The sequence below is a fragment of the Balaenoptera acutorostrata genome, chromosome 15, assembly GCF_949987535.1.
Source record: "Balaenoptera acutorostrata chromosome 15, mBalAcu1.1, whole genome shotgun sequence".
NCBI lineage: Eukaryota > Metazoa > Chordata > Mammalia > Artiodactyla > Balaenopteridae > Balaenoptera > Balaenoptera acutorostrata.
Window position 1 is genome coordinate 65,492,763 of NC_080078.1, and position 7,560 is coordinate 65,500,322.

Here is a 7,560-nt window from a genome sequence, read left to right on the forward strand (position 1 = left end):
TGTAAATGGGTGCCACTCACTGGTAGACATTGTAATGTGTAACTTTATTATGGTAATTTACCAGTAGATGGCAGTAAAGTGACTTGTTATTACACAATCAGCTCAACAATTTTCAGACAATAGGAAAAAGATTGCTCTTAGGAAGAAAAGATCGAAAAATAGAAATAGAGTGATAACTACACAATTGAAAAAAATGGAATAGTATCAAGAAATGACCACAAAAAAAGGAGAAGTATTCTTAGGACTTAAAAACCTGATCTCAGGGCTTCCCTGGTGGCGCAGTGGTTAAGAATCCGCTTGCCAATTCAGGGGACATGGGTTCAAGCCCTGGCCCAGGAAGATCCCACATGCTGCGGAGCAACTAAGCTCGTGCACCACAACTACTGAGGCTGTGCTCTAGAGCCCGCGTGCCACAACTACTGAAGCCCACGTGCCTAGAGCCCGTGCTCCACAATAAGAGAAGCCACTGCAATGAGAAGCCCACGCAATACAATGAAGAGTAGCCCCCGTTCGCCGCAACCAGAGAAAGCCCATGCACAGCAACGAAGACCCAATGCAGCCAAAAATAAAAAACAAACAAACAAACAAAAAAACCTGATTTCAAAAATATTCTGAAAATTTAAAACTTTTTATTAGAGTATAACATAACGACATGAAAATACACAATTCATAAGTGTAAATCCTGAAGGATTTTCACAAAATGAACACACATGTCCAAACATCCAAATCAAGAAATAGAACATTACCAGCCCCACAAAAGCCCCTTTGTTCTCCCTTTCCAGTTATTACCCACACCCCTGAGGGTAAATGATATTCTGACGTCTAACTTCATAGATTAGGCTCATCGGGTGTTAAACTTTATATAAACAGAAGCATACAAAATGTGCTCTTTTGAGTCTGGCTTCTTTTGCTCAATTTTGTGTTTTTGAGATTCATCTATATTGTTGCATGTAGTTGTATTTTGTTCCTTTTCATTGCTTCATATGGTTCATTATCTGAATTTGTCACAATTTTTCCATGCTACTGATGATGAGCATTTCAGTTTCCACTTTAGGTCTTTTTTTTTTTTTTTTTAATTTTGGCTGTGCTGGGTCTTCGTTGCCCAGGCTCTTTGTTTCGGGCTTCTCTCTAGTTGTGGCACACGGGCTTCTCCAGTTGTGGTGCGCGGGAACCAGAGCACACGGGCTCAGTAGTTGCGGCACACAGGCTTCTCTCTAGTTGCTGCGTGTGGGTTTAGTTGCCCCATGGCATGCGGGATCTTAGTTCCCTGACCAGGGATTGAACCCGCGTCCCCTGCATTGGAAGGTGGATTCTTAACCATTGGACCACCAGGGAAGTCCCTAGTTCTATTTTTAATAGTACTGTTATGAACATTCTTGCTCATGTCTTTGGGTAAATGTGTATAATTTTCTGCTAGATATATACCTAGGGCTAGGATTGCTGGGTTTTAGAGTTTGCATGTGTTCAGCTGTTGTTGATATTGACATATTCTTTGTCTTTTTAAAACAGCTTTATTGAGATACAGTTCACATACTGTACAATTCACTAATTTAAAGTGTACAGTTCAATGGTTTTTTTAGTATAGTCACAACCAGATAGGTCCAACCATAACCACAGTCAATTTTTTAGAACATTTTCATCATCAAAAAGAAAGCCTTAGATATCTAGATATTGCCCTCCTCCCAATCCCCCATTTTCCCATCCATAAGCAATCATTAATTTGCCTTCTGTCTCTATATATTTGCCTATGCTAGATACTCCATACAATACATGACCTTTTGTGTCTGGCTTCTTTCACTTAGCATAATGTTTTCAAGGTTCATCCATGTTGTAGCACATATCAGTATTTCATTCCTTTTAATGGCTGAATAATATGTCATTGTATGAATATACCACATTTTGTTTATCAATTCATTTGTTGATGGACATTTGTATATCTTCTTTGGAGAAATGTCTTTTCAAGTCCTTTGCCCATCTTTTAATTGGGTTGTTGAACTGTAAGTGTTCTTTATTTATTTGGGGTACTAGACCCTTATCAGGTATTTGGTTGCAAACATTTTTCTCATTTTTTGGGTTGTCTTTTCACTCTCTTGACAGTGTCCTTTGATACATAAAAATTTTAAATTTTGATGCAGTTTAGTTTATCTATTTTTTTTCTTTTGTTGTTTGTGCTTTTGGTGTCATATACAAGAAACCATTGCCAAATCCAAAATCATGAGGATTTACTTCAATGTTTCTTTCTAAGAGCTTTATAGTTTTCGGTCTTACATTTAGGCCTTTTATCCATTATGAGTTACTTTCTGTATGTGGTATGAGTTAAGGGTCAAACTTCATTCTTTTGTATGTGAATATTTAGTTGTATTAGCATAGTTTGCTGAAGAGACTATTCTCCATTGAATGATCTTGGCACCCTTGTGAAAAATCAATTGATCATAGATAGGTTTATTTCTGAACTCTCAATTCTATTCCATTGATATGTTCATCCTCCTGCCAGTACCACAGTGTTTTGATTCCTATAACTTTGTAGTGTAGTAAGTTTTGAAATTAGGAAGCTTCATATCTTAACTAAAATATGAAGGAAATACCAAAAACATCCAACTTAAGAAGCAAACAGGTGAAAAGATATTCCATGCAAATGGAAATCAAAAGAAAGCTGGAGTAGCTATACTCATATCAGATAAAATAGACTTTAAAGTAAAGAATGTTACAAGAGACAAAGAAGGACACTACATAATGATCAAGGGATCAATCCAAGAAGAAGATATAACAATTATAAATATATATGCACCCAACATAGGAGCACCTCAATACATAAGGCAACTGCTAACAGCCATAAAAGAGGAAATTGACAGTAACACAATAATAGTGGGGGACTTTAACACCTCACTTACACCAATGGACAGATCATCCAAAATGAAAATAAATAAGGAAACAGAAGCTTTAAATGACACAATAGACCAGATAGATTTAATTGATATTTATAGGACATTCCATCCAAAAACAGCAGATTACACGTTCTTCTCAAGTGCGCACGGAACATTCTCCAGGATAGATCACATCTTGGGTCACAAATCAAGCCTCAGTAAATTTAAGAAAATTGAAATCATATCAAGCATCTTTTCTGACCACAATGCTATGAGATTAGAAATGAATTACAGGGAAAAAAATGTAAAAAAGACAAACACATGGAGGCTAAACAATACGTTACTAAATAACCAAGAGATCACTGAAGAAATCAAAGAGGAAATCAAAAAATACCTAGAGACAAATGACAATGAAAACACGACGACCCAAAACCTATGGGATGCAGCAAAAGCAGCTCTAAGAGGGACGTTTATAGCTATACAAGCCTACCTAAAGAAACAAGAAAAATCTCAAGTAAACAATCTAACCTTACACCTAAAGAAACTAGAGAAAGAAGAACAAACAAAACCCAAAGTTAGCAGAAGGAAAGAAATCATAAAGATCAGAGCAGAAATAAATGAAATAGAAACAAAGAAAACAATAGCAAAGATCAATAAAACTAAAAGCTGGTTCTTTGAGAAGATAAACAAAATTGATAAGCCATTACCCAGACTCATCAAGAAAAAGAGGGAGAGGACTCAAATCAATAAAATCAGAAATGAAAAAGGAGAAGTTACAACAGACACTGCAGAAATACAAAGCATCCTAAGAGACTACTACAAGCAACTTTATGCCAATAAAATGGACAACCTGGAAGAAATGGACAAATTCTTAGAAAGGTATAACCTTCCAAGACTGAACCAGGAAGAAACAGAAAATATGAACAGACCAATCACAAGCAATGAAATTGAAACTGTGATTAAAAATCTTCCAACAAACAAAAGTCCAGGACCAGATGGCTTCACAGGTGAATTCTATAAAACATTTAGAGAAGAGCTAACACCTATCCTTCTCAAACTCTTCCAAAAAATTGCAGAGGAAGGAACACTCCCAAACTCATTCTATGAGGCCACCATCACCCTGATACCAAAACCAGACAAAGACACTACAAAGAAAGAAAATTACAGACCAATATCACTGATGAATATACATGCAAAAATCCTCAACAAAATACTAGCAAACAGAATCCAACAAGACATTAAAAGGATCATACACCACGATCAAGTGGGATTTATCCCAGGGATGCAAGGATTCTTCAATATACACAAATCAATCAATGTGATACACCATATTAACAAATTGAAGAAGAAAAACCATATGATCATCTCAATAGATGCAGAAAAAGCTTTTGACAAAATTCAACACCCATTTATGATAAAAACTCTCCAGAAAGTGGGCATAGAGGGAACCTACCTCAGAATAATAAAGGCCATATATGACAAACCCACAGCAAACATCATTCTCAATGGTGAAAAACTGAAAGCATTTCCTCTAAGATCAGGAACGAGACAAGGATGTCCACTCTCACCACTATTATTCAACATAGTTCTGGAAGTCCTAGCCACGGCAATCAGAGAAGAAAAAGAAATAAAAGGAATACAAATTGGAAAAGAAGAAGTAAAACTGTCACTGTTTGCAGATGACATGATATTATACATAGAGAATCCTAAAACTGCCACCAGAAAACTGCTAGAGCTAATTAATGAATATGGTAAAGTTGCAGGATACAAAATTAATGCACAGAAATCTCTTGCATTCCTATACACTAATGATGAAGAATCTGAAAGAGAAATTATGGAAACACTCCCATTTACCATTGCAACAAAAAGAATAAAATACCTAGGAATAAACCTACCTAGGGAGACAAAAGACCTGTATGCAGAAAACTATAAGACACTGATGAAAGAAATTAAAGATGATACCAACAGATGGAGAGATATACCATGTTCTTGGATTGGAAGAATCAACATTGTGAAAATGACTATACTACCCAAAGCAATCTACAGATTCAATGCAATCCCTATCAAATTACCAATGGCATTTTTTACGGAACTAGAACAAATCATCTTAAAATTTGTATGGAGACACAAAAGACCCCGAATAGCCAAAGCAGTCTTGAGGGAAAAAAACGGAGCTGGAGGAATCAGACTCCCTGACTTCAGACTATACTACAAAGCTACAGTAATCAAGACAATATGGTACTGGCACAAAAACAGAAACATAGATCAATGGAACAAGATAGAAAGCCCAGAGATTAACCCACGCACCTATGGTCAACTAATCTATGACAAAGGAGGCAAAGATATACAATGGAGAAAAGACAGTCTCTTCAATAAGTGGTGCTGGGAAAACTGGACAGCTACATGTAAAAGAATGAAATTAGAATACTCCCTAACACCATACACAAAAATAAACTCAAAATGGATTAGAGACCTAAATGTAAGACTGGACACTATAAAACTCTTAGAGGAAAACATAGGAAGAACACTCTTTGACATAAATCACAGCAAGATCTTTTTTGATCCACCTCCTAGAGTAATGGAAATAAAAACAAAAATAAACGAATGGGACCTAATGAAACTTCAAAGCTTTTGCACAGCAAAGGAAACCATAAACAAGACGAAAAGACAACCCTCAGAATGGGAGAAAATATTTGCAAACGAATCAATGGACAAAGGATTAATCTCCAAAATATATAAACAGCTCATTCAGCTCAATATTAAAGAAACAAACACCCCAATCCAAAAATGGGCAGAAGACCTAAATAGACATTTCTCCAAAGAAGACATGCAGACGGCCACGAAGCACATGAAAAGATGCTCAACATCACTAATTATTAGAGAAATGCAAATCAAGACTACAATGAGGTATCACCTCACTCCTGTTAGAATGGGCATCATCAGAAAATCTACGAACAACAAATGCTGGAGAGGGTGTGGAGAAAAGGGAACCCTCTTGCACTGTTGGTGGGAATGTAAATTGATACAGCCACTATGGAGAACAATATGGAGGTTCCTTAAAAAACTAAAAATAGAATTACCATATGACCCAGCAATCCCACTACTGGGCATATACCCAGAGAAAACCATAATTCAAAAAGACACATGCACCTGAATGTTCATTGCAGCACTATTTACAATAGCCAGGTCATGGAAGCAACCTAAATGCCCATCAACAGGCGAATGGATAAAGAATATGTGGTACATATATACAATGGAATATTACTCAGCCATAAAAAGGAACGAAATTGAGTCATTTGTTGAGACGTGGATGGATCTAGAGACTGTCATACAGAGTGAAGTAAGTCAGAAAGAGAAAAACAAATATCGTATATTAACGCATGTATGTGGAACCTAGAAAAATGGTACAGATGAGCCAGTTTGCAGGGCAGAAGTTGAGACACAGATGTAGAGAATGGACATATGGACACCAAGGGGGGAAAACTGCGGTGGGGTGGGGAGGGTGTTGTGCTGAATTGGGCGATTGGGATTGACATGTATACACTGATGTGTATAAAATTGATGCCTAATAAGAACCTGCAGTATAAACAAACAAACAAACAAAACAACTAATTCTAAACTTTCATTGGGTTATTTGTATGGAAAGATGTTAATATAAATGTTTCAGACATTATATGAAATTTCTAAAAATCTTTTATGTTCTGGTATAATGTTATAAGTCATAATCCTAGTTATTACCTTAAAATGTATATCTCAGAAATAACTAATTTTCTTGTCAACTGCATTATTATGAACTTTCATCAAATTTTTAACTGTGGTCACTTTTAAGTCTTTTGTCATTTACAGACAGTTCTGGGTGTACTCTGATGCTTTTGCAAATATGTTCCTATAAAAGGGTTTCATCTTTAAGAAATTCAGGGAAAAGACTCTGACAAGTACAGGTTTCTGGTAACTGACCGTACTGCTGAACTGAATGAATAAGCATTTTCAGAACTCTAATGAAAAACTGATGAACTCATAAAAGTGCTAACAAAAATCAAGATAAAAAAAAATTAATTACATGGGACTGAGTGAACTGATGAGGATGAGTATAATTTAATAAAAAAAAAAAAAGAAGCAAACAGGTATATCCCGGAGTTATTTGAGGTGTGAGAGAAGAATATCATAAAAACTCTTTAAATTTCTAAGCTTATTATCTCCTTATTTCATAGTCAGCTAAAGTTAGCTTCTCAATATGAGGTAAATTTATGTTTTCTATGGTAGATCAAGATAGTACAACCTGAATAAAGTAAAAGTAATTAAGAATATAATGTCCAGGTGAACAAGGACCTTGTCTGTCTTGTTCATCAGTGTTCCCAGTGCATCAGGCAGTGCACGGCACAGAGTAGACACTTAAGAAAATATTCGTGGAATAAAATATGATATTTCATATACTGAGTGAGAAAACAGATTTTCCAAGATATCAGAATTTTGCTTTGATATATAAGAATTGTTCTACTGAACAAATCTTTTATTCAAAGCTGTCCTGTCATTATTTATATATTTAAGAAGTAAAATGACCCCGAGATACCCATGTAACCCCCAAAAGCCTGCTGTGTGGAAGGTCCTATAACATCACTTGAAAGACAGCATAGGAGAGTTGGTATGACCACAGGTGTTACTCAAGCACCTAAAGATATCAGGCAAGGATATTCAA